Source organism: Myotis daubentonii, chromosome 3, assembly GCF_963259705.1.
Source record: "Myotis daubentonii chromosome 3, mMyoDau2.1, whole genome shotgun sequence".
Classification (NCBI taxonomy): Eukaryota; Metazoa; Chordata; class Mammalia; order Chiroptera; family Vespertilionidae; genus Myotis; species Myotis daubentonii.
This window is the reverse complement of record NC_081842.1, coordinates 152,267,274-152,283,670: the sequence shown is the minus strand read 5'-3', so window position 1 is coordinate 152,283,670 and position 16,397 is coordinate 152,267,274. Positions and strand designations below refer to the sequence as shown.

Sequence of the window (16,397 nt, the reverse complement as noted above, 5' to 3'; positions counted from 1 at the left end):
CTTGTGAAGGAGGGATGTGGCTGAATGCTCCTTGGTGAAGGGGTCAGGGTGGAGGGGTTGGGAATAGGCACTGCTCACCCACGTGGCTGGGCAGGACCTGCCCATCACCAATCAAGGCAGTGGGGCTGGTTGTCTTGAGGCCATGCTTTAGGTGGGATGGGTCACTATCATGACCGCGTGTGTCTGTGAGCTTTGGGTCCCAGTGGTGGGGCCCTGCATGCCTGTCTGTGGCCTAGGGGTGCTGAGGCACGTCTGCTTCCAGCTGCCACCTCCTGTGGAGGACCCTGGGGCTCCTTCAAAATCGCGCACTCTCCAACCTCAAGTGGAGAGAAGCGCCAGTGGGAGAGCGCTGGGCTCTGGTCTGCAGCTCCTGCACCAGAGCACCCGAACTGCCCACCCGGAGGTCCTGCACTGACAGATGCTCGCCCAAAACTCACACCCTCGCATACTCTCCCTCACACCAGAAAATAAAATTAAAAACATGAAAGACTGAGATTTAAATGACAGAGAATTCAAGACTGCTTTTCTGACAAAGCTCAATGAAATACAAGAAAACTCTGAAAGGCAATTTCCACAGTGGCTGCACCAATCTGCTTCCCCAACAAAAATACACAGGGTTTTCTTTCTCTACATCCTCAGCAATACTTTTTGTTTGTTTTTATTTTAAAAACATTTTTTATTGTCAAAACAATGCAAATAAAGAATGTCACATAAAACAAAGGCACAGATTGTTGATACATAATAAAGCTAACACCCGTATCTGAAGGCCAAACCTTGCCACCCACCCCCAGAAACTTTCCACGTGCCCCCTCCCAAACATAACCCTTTTTCACCCTCCACCCCAAGAGCAACCATCATTCTGAATCTCATTTTGCTTGTTTTTTTATTTGTTTATTTTAATGTCATTAACTTTTTGAAAAATCTTTATTGTTGAAAGTATTATATAGGTCCTCCTTTCCCCCCATGTTTATTTATTAATGATAGATTTTTTCAAAAAGGTATGAGGTGATATCTCACTATGGTTTTAATTTGCATTTCTCTGATGACTAGTGATGTTGAAAATATTTTCATATGTCCATTGGCCATCTGTATGTCCTCTTTGGAAAAATGTCTATTCAGGTCCTTAGTCCATTGTTTGTTTTTTGGTGTTGAGTTGTATAATTCTTTATAGGTTTTGGATATTAACCCCTTTTCAGATGTATCATTGGCAAATATATTCTCTTTGTTAATCATTTTAAACATTGGAATTTCACTGTGAGACAAAGATGGTGGCTTCATTGCTGGGTGATTATCATGGGAGAGAAGTTTGAGAAATCCAGAGCACAAAGACTGTCCAGTTCCTAAAAGAGAAGAGGAAAGTGGTTTAGATGGTGACCTTCTGCCCTTCTGCCTCAGTCAGTGTCTTCTATATTAAATCCTAAAACTGTGCCTTTTATTTTGAGAACCTGGAAATCAGTTAATATAGTAAGGAAATGGTAACTGAGGCCCCGCTGATGGAAGCTCATATATTCACCCTTATTTTTAGAACACCTGGTCTTTACAGGATTTGCTTTTTGGTGGAGGCCAAATACATGATGATAAACATCAAGTAGAAGATATCATGAGGCAGTAAAGGTGAGAGCTGTAAATGGGTCATTTCAATTTTACAATTATATAAAAGTGCAATTATATATTTTACAATTATATATATGACAGAAGAGACATCATAGCATGATGTGAGCCCAAGGAGGACACCTTATCCATTCTCAGAAAGTCAGGAAATAAGAAATGGTAGGAGGAAAAGAGGTTTGTAAATAAAAGTTATGGGGTAAGGAAGCCTGGGTGTTTAAGGAAGACTGTGTTAAAATGCCCAGTGTTAAGAGAACACATACAATGTGTGAAATTCCAACCAGTTTGTTCATTCTAAGCACAAGAGTCTTAAGCCCTACACAGCTTAAAAAATTCCTGAAAGTCTGAATTGATCTTAAAAATTTATTTTCTTCTAATTGCCCATCTTTATAAATTTGGAGACCATTCCAGTGGACATCCCAGTAGACTTTATATCTGAAAATAAATTAGTGACTAGATTTGCAAGGCCTTATTGAGAGACCAAAAGAACAAGATTAAGTTGAACATCTTGTAAATTTAGTTTTCTGCTGTAATAAATAGAGTTTTCCTGTTGAGCTGACTTATGGCATTTCAATAAATACTTTGACCCTGTCATGGGAACGTTGTCATTCCAGGCATTTCTATTTCAGTTTTTATCTAATAATTGCATCTATTTATGTTTGAATAAGTAATACTTTATACAAGATGTAACAGACACAGAATATACAGTGCAAGATTAGTTATCTTCTCCCATTGTACCTCAACTCTGAACACCCATTCCTGTTGTATCCAATATAGAAGTTTATTTCATATTTTTCCAGAGATAGATAATAATATATCTATATATTCATTATGTTCTAAACTTAGTCATAGCAACTATGCACACTTTCTGCAACTTTATTTTCACTTATGATAAATCTTGGAGATTTCCAATATTAGGACAAAGAGAGCATCTTTTCTGATTTTACTGACTGCAGATTATTCCTCTATGAGAACATCTCAAAATTTACCTGACCAATATCGGACAGAGGGCATTTAACGTCGTTTTCAGACTTTTTGAATTAAGAGAGTCCTCCAACAATTATACTATTACAACTTGGGTAAAAACATCTAAGGTAAATTCTTAAATGTAAACTTGCTTGATCAACAGTATTTGCAAATTTTAAAATTTTGATGCATATTTTCATCAATTTGCCCTCTGCCTGGAAAATATGAGAAATTTCCAGTTTCCTAGAATTCCCAACAACCATTTGTCCTATCAAAACTCGCCTTTCTGCCATAACAAGAGATAAGAAAGGCCACATCATAATACTAAAGGGATCAATACAATAAGAGGCTATAACCCTGATAAACATATATGCACCAAATGCAGGAGCACCCACATACATAAGAAAACTCCTGGAAGATATCAGGGGAGAGATCGACAACAATACAATCATAGTAGGGGACTTTAATACACCACTGACATCACTGGATAAATCCACTAGACAAACAATCAGCAAAGAAACAGCAATCCTAAATGACTCACTAGATCAGATGGACTTAATTGACATCTACAGAACACTTCACCCCAAAGCCACAAAATATACGTTCTTCTCAAGTGCTCATGGGACATCTTCAAAAATAGACCACATATTGGGTCACAAACAAAGACTCCCCAAATTCAAGAAGATTGAAATCATACCAAGCATCTTCTCAGACCACAAGGGCATAATACTAGAAAGAAACTACAATAAAAACAACTCAAAATACTCAAACACTTGGAAGCTGAATAGCATGTTATTAAATATTGATTGGGTTACCAATGAGATCAAAGAAGAAATTAAAAACATGGAAACTAATGCTAATGAAAACACAACAATCCAAAACTTTTGGGACACAATGAAAGCAGTCCTGAGAGGGAAGTTTATAGCTCTAGAGGCCTATCTCAAAAAACAACAAAAATGGTAGTAAATCATCTAAATCTACAGCTCAAAGAATTAGAAAGAGAGCAACAAGAAAAGCCTAGAGTGAGCAGAAGGAAGGAGATAATAAGGATTAGAGCAGAAATAAATGACATAGAGACCAAAAAAACAATACAGAAAATGAATGAAACCGAGAGCTGGTTCTTTACATTGACAAACCTCTAGCCAGGCTCACCAAGAAGCAAAGAGAGAGGACCCAAATAAACAAAATCAGAAACGATAGAGGCGAAATAACAACTGACCCCACAGAAATACAAATTATTGTTAAAAAATACTATGGACAACTCTACTCCAACAAACTAGACAACCTGGAGGAAATGGACATATTCCTAGAAAAATACAACATTCCAAAACTTAATCAGGAAGAATCTAAAAATCTCAACAGGCCAATAACTATGGAAGAAATTGAAGCAGTCATCAAAAAGCTTCCAGCAAACAAATGCCGTGGACCAGATGGCTTCACAGGGGAGTTTTACCAAACATTCAAGGAAGAACTAAAACCTATCCTCCTCAAACAACTACAAAAAATTCAAGAGGAAGGAACACTTCCAAGCTCATTCTATGAAGCCAGCATCACCCTAATACAAAAACCAGGTAAAGACAACACAATGAAAGAGAATTACAGGCCAATATCCCTCATGAACATAGATGCCAAAATCCTCAACAAAATCTTAGCAAATCGGATCCAGCAGTACATCAGAAAGATCATACACCATGACCAAGTAGGATTTATCCCAGGGATGCGAGGATAGTACAATATCCGCAAATCAATAAATGTGATACATCACATAAACAAATTGAAAGAAAAAAACCACAGCCATATCAATTGATGCAGAAAAAGCATTTGATAAAATTCAACACCCATTTTTGATAAAAACTCTCAGCAAGGTGGGAGTAGAAGGATCATACTTCAACATAATAAAAGCCATATATGACAAACCCACAGCCAACATCATACTCAATGGACAAAAAGTAACACCATTTCCCCTAAGAACAGGAACAAGACAGGGATGCCCACTCTCACCACTCCTGTTCAACATAGTACTGGAAGTATTAGCCATTGAAATTAGACAAGAAGAAGAAATGAAAGGCATCCAAATTGGAAAAGAAGAAGTAAATATGTCTTTATTTGCAGATGACATGATATTATACTTAAAAAACCCTAAAGACTCCATCAAAAAACTATTAGACTTAATAAAAGAATTTGGCAATGTAGCAGGATACAAAATTAATGCCAAGAAATCTATGGCTTTTTTTTTTTTCACTAAGGCAACACATTTTATTTTAGGTTGCTTTATTTTTTATTGTCAAAATAAATAAATTAGTGTTCAAAATTATAGCGAGTATGATATATTAATGTGAATAATTGGTAATCCATAAAAATTGATTTTCTAGAATGGCGTACAGTTGAACCATTCAAAATTGGTCTTTATAAATTTTTAAAGAAATCTGGTCTACTTTAAAGAATATATTTTGAAATATATAAGTGTATAGAAGCTTCTACTACATTAGTTTGAATCTTCCAAAGACTGACTGGTTGCCTCACTTATCTATAATAATAAAAGCGTAATATGCTAATTAGACCTGGCAGGTGAACAGCAGAATGACCATCTGGTCTGGACGACCTTCTGGATGAAGCTGGGGCTACGAGGGCCGAGCCCCTTGCATGAATTTCATAATATTTATATAATATGCATAATGCTTCTACTTCATCAATAGAGTCTCTATAGAATAAAGTTATAGTTGGAGTTAAAATAAAAAAAAAAAAGAAATCTATGGCATTTCTATATACCAATAGTGAACTTGCAGAAAGACAGACTAAAAAAGCAATCACATTTACCATTGCACCAAAAAAATTAAGCTACCTAGGAATAAACTTAACTAAAGAGGTAAAAGACCTCTACTCAGAAAACTACAAGACATTGAAAAAAGAGATAGAGGAAGACATAAAAAGATGGAAGAACATACCATGCTCATGGATTGGTAGAATCAACATCATTAAAATGTCCATACTGCACAAAGCAATCTATAAATTCAATGCACTTCCCATTAAAATACCAATAGCATATTTCACAGACCTAGAATGAACTCTCCAAAAATTCATCTGGAAGAAAAAACGACCCCGAATAGCTGCAGCGATCCTGAGAATGAACAAAGTAGGTGGGATCTCAATACCAGATATCAAGCTGTATTACAATGCCACTGTTCTCAAAACTACCTGCTACTGGCACAAGAACAGACATATACATCAATGGAATAGAATAGAGAGCCCAGAAATCGGCCCGAACCAGTATGCTCAATTAATATTTGACAAAGGATGCAAGAACATACAATGGAGTCAAGATCATCTCTTCAATAAATGGTGTTGGGAAAATTGGACAGATACATGCAAGTAAATGAAACAAGACCACCAACTTACACCATACACCAAAATAAACTCAAAATGGATAAAGGACTTAAATGTACGACTGGAAACCATAAAAATTCTAGAAGAATCCAAAGGCAAGAAAATCTCAGACATATGCCGAAGCAATTTCTTCACTGATACAGCTCCTAGGGCACTTGAAACTAAAGAGAAAATGAACAAATGGGACTACATCAAAATAAAAAGCTTCTGCACAGCAAAAGAAACCATCAACAAAACAAAGAGAAAGCCCACTGCGTGGGAAAACATATTTGCCAATGTCATATCTGATAAGGGCCTAATCTCCAAAATTTATAGGGAACTCATACAACTTAACAAAAGGAAGATAAACAATCCAATCAAAAAATGGGCAAAGGGCCTAAATAGACACTTTTCAAAAGAGGACATTCAGAAAGCCAAGAGACATATGGAAACATGCTCAAAGTCACTAATCATCCGAGAGATGCAAATCAAAACAACAATGAGGTACCATCTCACACCTGTCAGACTGGCTATCATCAACAAATCAACAAACAACAAGTGCTGGAGAGGATGTGGAGAAAAAGGAACACTTGTGCACTGCTGGTGGGAATGCAGACTGGTGCAGCCACTATGGAAGACAGTATGGAGTTTTTTCAAAAAACTGAAAATGGAACTCCCATTTGACCCTGTGATCCCACTTCTAGGAATATATCCCAAGAAACCAGAAACACCAATCAGAAAGGATATATGCACCCCTATGTTCATAGAAGCACAATTCACCATAGCTAAGATCTGGAAACAGCCTAAGTGCCCATCAGTAGATGAATGGATTAGAAAACTGTGGTACATCTACACGATGGAATACTATGCTGCTGTAAAAAGGAAGGAACTCTTACCATTTGCAACGTCATGGATGGAACTGGAGAGCATTATGCTAAGTGAAATAAGCCAGTCAATGAAGAAAAAATACCACATGATCTCACTCATTCATGGATAATAGAGACCATTATAAACTCTTGAACAATAATAGATACAGAGGCAGAGCTGCCTCAAACAGATTGTCAAACTGCAGCGGGAAGGCCGGGGAGGGTGGGGGTGCAGGAGGTAGGGGGGTAAGAGATCAACCGAAGGACTTCTATGCATGCATATAAGCATAACCAATGGACATAAGACACTGGGGGGTAGGGGAGGCCAGGGGATTGTCAAGGGCGGGGAAAAAAAAAGGACACATATGTAATACCCTTTGTAATACTTTAAGCAATAAAAAAAAGAAAAAAAGAAAATAAGTAATCCTCAAAAAACAATAAAAAACAACAACAAAAAAACCCTCTCCTTTCTGTACCATCTAAAAGGTGACATAGTTACCTCCTAGTTTTACTTTGCCTGTTTTTTAATTTAAAGCTAGATATGTTTATTCTTTTCTTATATGTTTGTCTATTTAGGATTGTGGTTGTTATTCTTTGCTTGCCAGATTCATAAGGGCTCATTATAGTTGAAGAAATGATCTCCATGATAATACAGATTGCCAGTGTCTTCTTCATCTAACCATTTGTCCTTTTGCTTTACTAAAACCTTTTTCTATGAATAAATCATTATTTTCTAACTTGTTTTCGTTGCATGCATACAAGTCCTTCAGTTATTTTATTTGTTTGTTTGTTTATTTATTTATTTATTTATTTATTTATTTATTTATTTATTTCCTCACCTGGGGATATTTTTTTTTTTATTGATTTTCAGAAAAAAATGGAAGAGAGAGGGAAAGACAGAGAGAATCACTGATGTGAGAGAAACACATTGATTGGTTGCCTCCTGCACGAACCCTGACCAGGGCCCAGGCCAGTGAGGAACCTGCAACCTAGGTATGCGCCTTTACTAGAAATTGAACTGCAGTTCAACACTGTATCAACTGAGCCAAAACAGCTAGGGTTGTTTTCCATTCTTTAAATGATTTAATTCAATCAAAATAAAGCGAGTGTTTTGAATATCAGACCGTGATATTCTTTTTTTGTTGTTTCAATTTTTTCCCTTTATTAAGATAGTACAAATGTGTCCTTATCCCCCCAATATCCTCTCACCTCCCCCCCAATCCTACCCTCACCCTCACCCCCGGTTGTCCACATCTATCACTCATGCTTATATTCATGCATACAAGTCCTTTGGTTGATCTCTCCCCCTCAACCCCACCCTCCCCTACATTCCCTCTGAGGTTTGACAGTTTGATGGATGCTTCTCTGTCTATGGGTCTATTTTTGTTCATCGGTTTATGTTGTTCATTATAATCCACAAATGAGTGACAGATATTTATCTTTCTCTGACTGACTTATTTCACTTAACATAATGCTCTCCAGCTCCATCCATGCTGTTGCAAATGGTAGGAGTTCCTTCCTTTTTACAGCAGCATAGTATTCCATTGTGTAGATGTGCCAAAGTTTTTTAATCCATTCATCTGCTGATGGGCACTTAGGCTGATTCCAAATCTTAGCTATTGTAAATTGTGCTGCTATGAACATAGGAATGCACATATCCTTGCTGTTTGGTGTTTCTGGTTTCTTGGGATATATTCCTAGAAGTGGGATCACTGGGTCAAATGGAAATTCCATTTTTAGTTTTTTTTTTATTGTTTTATTGCTTAAAGTATTACAAAGAGTATTATATATGTATCCTTTTTTTTCTCCCCTTGACCCTCCCCTAGCCTCCCATGCCCCTCCCCCCCCCCCAGTGTCCTGTGTCCATTGGTTATGCTCGTTGCATGCATACAAGTCCTTCGGTTGATGTCTTACCCCCCGCCCCTCCACAAACACCCCTCAATTCTCCCCAGCCTTCCCCCTGTAGTTTGACAGTCTGTTCAATGTTGCTCTGCCTCTGTATCTATTTTTGCTCATAAGTTTATAATGGTCTCTATTATCCATGAATGAGTGAGATCATGTGGTAGTTTTCTTTCATTGACTGGCTTATTTCACTTAGCATAATGTTCTCCAGTTCCATCCATGCTGCTGCAAATGGTAAGAATTCCTTCTTTTTTACAGCAGCATAGTATTCCATCGTGTAGATGTACCACAGCTTTCTAATAGATTCATCTACTGATGGGCACTTAGGCTGTCTCCAGTTTTTAGCTATGGTGAATTGTGCTGCTATGAACATATGGGTTCATATATCCTTTCTGATTGATATTTCTGGTTTCTTGGGATATAGTCCTTGAAGTGGGATCACTGGATCAAATGGGAATTCCATTTTTAATTTTTTTGAGGAAACTCCATACTGTTCTCCACAGTGGCTGCACCAGTTTGCATTCCCACCAGCAGCAAATGAGTGTTCCCTTTTCTCCGCATCCTCATCATCATTTACTGTTTGTTGATTTGTTGATGATAGCCATTCTGACAGGTGTGAGGTGGTACCTCATTGTCATTTTGATTTGCATCTCTTGAATGATTAGTGACTTTGAGTATGTTTTCATATATCTCTCAGCCTTATGTATGTCCTCTTTCAAAAAGTTTCTATTTAGGTCCGTTGCCTATTTTTTGATTGGGTTGTTTATCTTCCTTTTGTTAAGTTGTGTGAGTTCCCTGTAAATTTTGGAGATTAACCCTTTATCAGAGATATCATTGGCAAATATGATTTCCCACGCAGTGGGCTTTCTTATTGTTTTATTGATGGTTTCTTTTGCTGTGCAGAAGCTTTTTATTTTAATATAGTCCCATTTGTTTATTTTCTCTTTAGTTTCCATTGCCCTAGGAGCTGTGTCAGTGAAGAAATTCCTTCAGTATATATCTGAGATTTGCTACCTGTGGATTCCTCTAATAATTTTATGATTTCCCATCTTAGCTTTAAGTCTTTTATCCACTTGAGTTTATTTTTGTGTAAGGTGTAAGTTGGTGATCTAATTTCATTTTTTTGTATGTGTCTGACCAAATTTCCCAGCACCATTTATTGAAGAGACTGTCTTGACTCCATTGTATGTCCTTGCCTCCTTTGTCAGATATTAATTGCGCGTTAATTAATGGTTTGGGTCAATTACTGGGTTCTCTATTCTATTCCATTGGTCTCTATGTCTGTTTTTTGTGCCAGTGACAGGCAGTTTTGAGAACAGTGGCATTGTAATACAGCTTGATATCTGGTATTGAGATCCCTCCTACTTTGTTTGTCCTTCTTTCTCAGGATCGCAGCAGCTATTCGTTTTTTTTTTGTTGTTGTTTGTTTGTTTGTTTTTTATTATTATTACTAGAGGCCTGGTGCACAAAAATTTGTGCACTCGGGGGGGGGGGGGAGGGGGGTCCCTCAACCCGGCCTGTGCCCTCTCGCAGTCTGGGACCCCTCGGGAGATAACGACCTTCTGGCTTAGGCCTGCTCCCAGGTGGCAGAGGGCAGGCCCAATCCCTAGGTGCAGCCACTGGTCGGGCTCAGAGCAGGGTCGAATGGGGAGTTGGGGTGCCGCCCCCTGTCATGCACAGAGCAGGGAGATTGGGAGGTTGTGATGCCACCCTCAGTCACGATCAGGGTAGGGCCTATTGGGGGGTTGGGGCACCGTCCCCTGTCACACTCAAGGCAGGGTCAATGGGGAGGTTGCGGCGCCACCCCCTGTCACACACAGAGCAGGGCCAATCAGGGTGTTGGGGTGCTGCCCCTGTCACACACAGAGCAGGGCCCATCAGGGGGTTGGGGCACCGCCCTCTATCACCCACAGAGCAGGGCCGATCAGGGGGTTGGGACGCCGCCACTCTCACACTCAGGGCAGGGCCAATGGGGAGGTTATGGCTCTACCCCGTCACACACAGAGCAGGGCCCGTGGGGGGTGGGGCGGGTTGGGGAGCTCCCCCCTATCAGGCACAGAGCAGGGCTGATCAGGGTGTTGGGGCACCTTCCCCTGTCACGAACAGAGCAGGGCGGATAGGGAGGTTGTGGCCCCAGCCCCTGTCACACACAGAGCCGCAGGGCGATCAGGGGGTTTGGGCGCTGCTCCTGTCACGCTGATCCTGGTGCCGCAAGGCCTCATGGCTTCGCTGATCCCAGTGCTGGGAGGCATATTACCCTTTTACTATATAGGGTAGAGGCCTGGTGCATAGGTGGGGCCGGCTGGTTTGCCCTGAAGGGTGTCCTGGATCAGGGTGGGGGTCCCCACTGGGGTGCCTGGCCAGCCTGGGTAAGGGGATGATGGCTGTTTGCAGCTGGTCACACACCCTTCAGGGTGGGGGTCCCCACTGGGCTTCCTGGCCAGTCTGGGTGAGGGGCTCAGGGCTGTTTTCAGGCTGGGCGTGACTGAAGCTCCCAACTGCTCCTTTTTTTTCCTTTTTTTTTTTTTTTATTCTGGGCCAGCTTTAGCTTTGAGGCTTGGCTCCAGCTCTTAGGCCTCTGCTGCTGAAAGTAGGTTTCTGGCCTTGGCTTACAATGTTGCAATCCTGCTGGCTGAAGTCTGGTGGTATTTGTTACAGTTTCTTAAACTGCCAGCTCAGAGGCCTGCAGCCGCAGGCAGGGAACGTTGGTTTCCTCCGTCACTGAGGCAAGCAAGCCTCATGTTAGTTTCAAGCTGCCTGGCTGCCGGCCACCATCTTGGCTGACAGTTAATTTGCATATCTCGCTGATTAGCCAATGAAAAGGGTAGCAGTGGTACGCCAATTACCATGTTTCTCTTTTATTAGTGTAGATTCCAGATGAATTTTTGAAGAGTTCTTTCTAGATCTGTGAAATATGCTGTTGGTATTTTAATTGGGAGTGCATTGAATCTATAGATTTCTTTGGGTGGTATGGACATTTTGATGATGTTGATCCTACCAATCCAAGAACATGGTATGTTCTTCCATCTGTTTATGTCTTCCTCTATTTCTTTTTTCAATGTCCTGTAGTTTTCTGGGTAGAGGTCTTTTACCTCCTTAGTTAAGTTTATTACTAGGTATCTTAATTTTTTTGGTGCAATGGTAAATGGGATTTTTAAAAATTTCTTTCTGTAAGTTCACTATTGGCATATAAAAATGCCATAGATTTCTTGGTGTTAATTTTGTATCCTGCTACATTGCCCAATTCATTTATTAGGTCTAATAATTTTTTGATGGCGTCTTTAGGGTTTTCTAATTACAGTATCATGTCATCTGCGAATAATGACAGTTTTACTTCTTCTTTTCCAATTTGGATGCCCTTTATTTCTTCTTGTCTGATTGCTTTGACTAGCACTTTCAGTACTATGTTGAACAGGAGTGGTGAAAGTGGGCATCCCTGTCTTGTTCCTTTTCTTAAGGGAAATGGTTTTAGTTTTTGCCCATTGAGTATGATGTTGGCTGTGGGTTTTTCATATAAGACTTTTATTATGTTGAGGTATGATCCCTCTATTCCCACTTTGCTGAGAGTTTTTATCAAGATAGGGTATTGGACTTTGTCAAATGCCTTTTCTGCATCAATCAATATGATTATGTGATTTTTGTCTCTCAACTTGTTTATGTGATGTATCACATTTATTTATTTTCAGATATTCTACTAGCCTTGCATCCCTGGAATAAATCCCACTTGGTCATGGTGTATGATCTTTCTAATGTAATGCTGGATCTGGTTTGCTAGAATTTTGTTGAGGATTTTAGCATCTATATTCATCAGGGATATTGGCCTGTAATTCTCTTTATTTGTGGTGTCTTTATCTGGTTTTGGGATTAGGGTAATGCTGGCTTCATAGAAAGAGCTTGGAAGTGTTCCTTCCTCTTGAATTTTTTGGAATAGTCTGAGAAGTATTGGCTTTAGTTCTTCTTTGAATGTTTGGTAAAACTCTCCTGTGAAGCCATCTGGCCCAGGGCTTTTGTTTGCTGGAAGCGTTTTGATTACTGTTTCAATTTCATCAGTAGTTATTGGCCTATTCAGGTTTTTTGATTCTTCCTGATTGAGTTTTGGAAGCTTGTATTTTCCTAGGAATGTGTCCATTTCGTCGAGGTTGTCCAGTTTCTTGGAGTAGAGTTGTTCATAGTATTTTTTGACAGTCCTTTGTGTATATCAGTAAGGTCTGTTGTTACTTCACCTCTTTCATTTCTGATTTTGTTTATTTGGGTCATTTCTTCTTGTTTCTTGGTGAGCCTGGTGAGAGGTTCATCAATCTTGTTAATCCTTTCAAAGAATCAGCTCTTGATTTCATTGATATTTTGTATTTTTTTTTGGTCTCTATGTCATTTATTTCTGCTCTGATCTTTATTATTTCCTTCCTTCTGGATACTGTGGGCTTTTCTTGTTGCTCTCTTTCTAACTCTTTGAGTTATAGGGTTAGATAATTTATTACCAGTTTTTCTTGTTTTTTTTGAGGTAGGCCTGTAGAGCTATGAACTTCCCTCTCAGGACTGCTTTCATTGTGTCCCAAAGGTTTTGGATTTTTGTGTTTTCATTGTCATTTGTTTCCAGGATGCCTTTTTAATTCTTCTTTGATCTCTCTGGTAACCCAGACATTGTTTAATAGCATGCTATTTAGCCTCCAAGTATTTGATTTTTTTTTCAATGTTTTTATTGTAGTTAATTTCTAGTTTTATGCCTTTGTGATCTGAGAATATGCTTATTATAATTTCTATTCTCTTGAATTTGAAGAGACTTTGCCTGTGTCCTAATATATGGTCTATCTTTGAAAATGTCCCATGTGCACTGGAGAAGAATGTATATTCTGTAGCTTTGGGGTGAAATATTCTGAAGATGTCAATTAAGTCCATCTGATCTAGTGAGTCATTTAGGATTGCTGTTTCTTTGCTGATTTTTTGTTTAGAGTATTTATACAGTGGTGTCAGTGGGGTATTAAAGGCCCCTACTATGACTGTATTTCTATCGATCTTTCCCTTGATATCTTCCAGAAGTTGTTTTATGTATTTGGGTTCTCCTGTATTGGGTGCATATATGTTTATCAGAGTTACATCTTCTTGTTGAATTGCTCTCTTTAGTATTATGTGGTGGCCTTCCTTATCTCTTCTTATGGCCTTTACTTTGAGGTCTATTTTGTCAGATATAAATATTGCAACCCTAGCTTTTTTCTCATTTCCATTTGCCTGAAAAATTTTTTTCCATCCCTTCACTCTCAGTCTGTGTGAATCCTTTGTTCTGAGGTGGATCTCTTGCAGACAGCAAAGATATGGGTCATGTTTTCTTATACATTTAGCTACACTATGTCTTTTGATTGGAGCATTTAATCCATTTACATTTAATGTTATTATTGAAAAGTACTTGTTTGTGGTCATTTTTATTCTTAATGTTTGTGTATCTTCTTGTCTTTCTGTTTCTTCTTTTTACAGCAGTCCCTTTAGCATTTCTTGCATTGCTGGCTTGGTGGTAATAAACTCTCTTAGCCCTTTTTTTGTCTGTGAAGCTCCTGATTCCACCTTCAGTTTTGAATGATAGCTTTGCTGGGTATAGTATTCTTGGATTCATTCCCTTGCTTTGCATCACTTTGTATATTTCATTCCGTTCCCTTCTTGCCTGGTGTGTTTCTGTTTAGAAGTCAGCTGATATTCTAATAGGAGATCCCTTGTAGGTAACTTTCTGTCTCTCTCTGGCAGCCTTTAAGATTCTTATTTTGTAGTTGCTGTTTGCCAATTTAATTATGATGTGTCTTTGGGGTTCATCTTGTTTGGCACTCTATGTGCTTCACGGACTTGTGTAGTTTTTTTCTTGCCAGTATCAGGGAAGTTTTCTGTAATTATTTCTTCAAACAGGATTTCTATTCCTTGCTTCTCCTCCTCTCCGTCTGGTACCTCTATTAAGTGAATGTTTCATTTTGCATAGTCCCAAAGCTCCCTTAGGCTCTCCTCTTGCTTTTTAAGTTTTTTTTTTTTTTTTCAGTTGCTCCTGTGTTTGTGGGTTTTTTTCCTACCTTGTCTTCTAATTTGCTGATGTGGTCTTCAGCCACTTCTAGTCTGCTGTTCAAGCCTTCCATTGTGTTTTTTATTGCAGCTATGTCATTCTTCGTTTCCTCTTGGTTCTTTTTTATGTTTTTGACATTCTTATTCAGCTCCTTATAATTCTCATTGAGTTGTGTGTATTTGTCATCCAGCCTTTTGAGCATTCTTATAACCATTACTCTGAATTCTTTCTCTGATAAGTTGGTAGCCTCAATTTCATTTAATTCCCTTTCTGGTGATTGATCTTTTTCTTTCCTTTGTGGATTGCTTTTTTGTCTTCCCATGTTTTGCTGTCATGTTTTAATTGTAGCTCTGATTGCTTTGCTACCCAGTTTCTTTTGGGTATAGTGCTACTGGTGTGATCTCTCAGGTCTCCTGGGCTTGGTAGTCTAGTGTAGCTCCCTACTTGAGCTATTTAGGTTCTCTTGATGTAGGCCTGCAAGCTGGAAAGGCACAACTGAGGTGTCTAGAAGTCAGCAGCCATGGAGGGGGTGTCCCAATTTTTGCTGTCTTATGCCCTTGGTTGAAATCACGCGTGCCCAGTGGGGACTCACAGTGGCATCCAGGAACTGTCTGTTGGGGTGGTGGGGCTCAGGAGGCCTGCGTTCTGGAAAGGCATGACTGTGGTGTTTAGAGTTCTGTAGTTGCGGGGTAGGCAGTCTCAGTTTTTGCTGCTGCCTCCATGTTTGGATACACGTGATCCCAGTGGCAGTTCACAGGGGTACCTGTGGTGCGTTTGCCAGCAGGGTGTACTGACACACTCTGAAGGGCCCTGACACTAAAGCCACTGAATTGCACTGTCTGTGGGCAGGTATCCCAGAAGAGGGAATTCAGTGTTTCTACAGCTAAGCAGTGCATCCCTGTTTGTTTAAGTGTGTTTCCAGCGGGGCTCACAGTGGGGCCCCAGGGCTGCCTGTGGAGCGGTGGTCTTGGGAGACCTACACTGCACTCTGGAAAAGCATGCAACTGTAGTGTCCAGAGTTCTGCAGCTGTGGGTGGGGAAACTCAGTTTTTGCTGATGCCCCTGTGGTGGATAGGCGTGTGTTCCAGGTGGTGGCACACAGGAGCTCCCGCAGGGAGTTTGCTAGCACAGGCGCACTGAAGCACTCTGAAGGGCCCTGGCACGCTTAATTGAGGTGTCTTTGGGCAGGTATCTAGAATGGGTGAATTCAGAATTTCTGTTGCGCAGCTGGGTGTGTGTGGGAAGTTATTCAGGCAGAAGGAATTCAGAATTTCTACTGGGGGGCAGTGTGCCTGTGTCTGTACAAAACTACACCCAGCTGGGGCTCACAGTGACTCCTAAGAGAAGTGTATGGAGTGGTGTGCCTCGGAGACCTGGAGATGTGCGAATGCAATGTTGGAGGTCTGCCCCTGGGGAGGGGGAGGCTGCACTTACTGCTGTGGGTGCGGTGCTCCTTTAAAGGTGGAGATCCCAGGGTCTGTGAGTGGGTGGGCAGCAAGATTTTTGGCTGGAGTGGCTGCTGGGTTGCGGGCAGTATCCCAGGCCTGTCTGGGTCGTGGTGCTGATGAGTTCCTAGAAGAGGCTGCTCTCCCCTTCAAGATGGTGTGGGCTCCGTGCGGGAGTCCCACAGTCCTGGGAGTGCTGCAGTGGTGGTA

General features: G+C 40.2%; 2 protein-coding genes and 1 pseudogene across 4 annotated transcripts in view; 1 reads left to right on the top strand and 2 right to left on the bottom strand.

Moving 5' to 3' along the window:
* Positions 1–16,397, bottom strand: part of LOC132230859 (guanylate-binding protein 6-like) — a 349,236-nt gene that overhangs the window by 77,460 nt on the left and 255,379 nt on the right. The window lies entirely within an intron of this gene.
* Positions 1–16,397, top strand: part of LOC132230858 (guanylate-binding protein 5-like) — a 153,685-nt pseudogene that overhangs the window by 38,576 nt on the left and 98,712 nt on the right.
* LOC132230848 (guanylate-binding protein 4-like) overlaps positions 840–16,397 on the bottom strand; it is a 35,618-nt gene continuing 20,060 nt past the window's right edge. The window contains exon 12 of the mRNA XM_059688939.1: positions 840–1,340. The gene's annotated coding sequence lies outside the window, so the exon portion shown is untranslated. The remainder of the gene's footprint in view (positions 1,341–16,397) is intronic.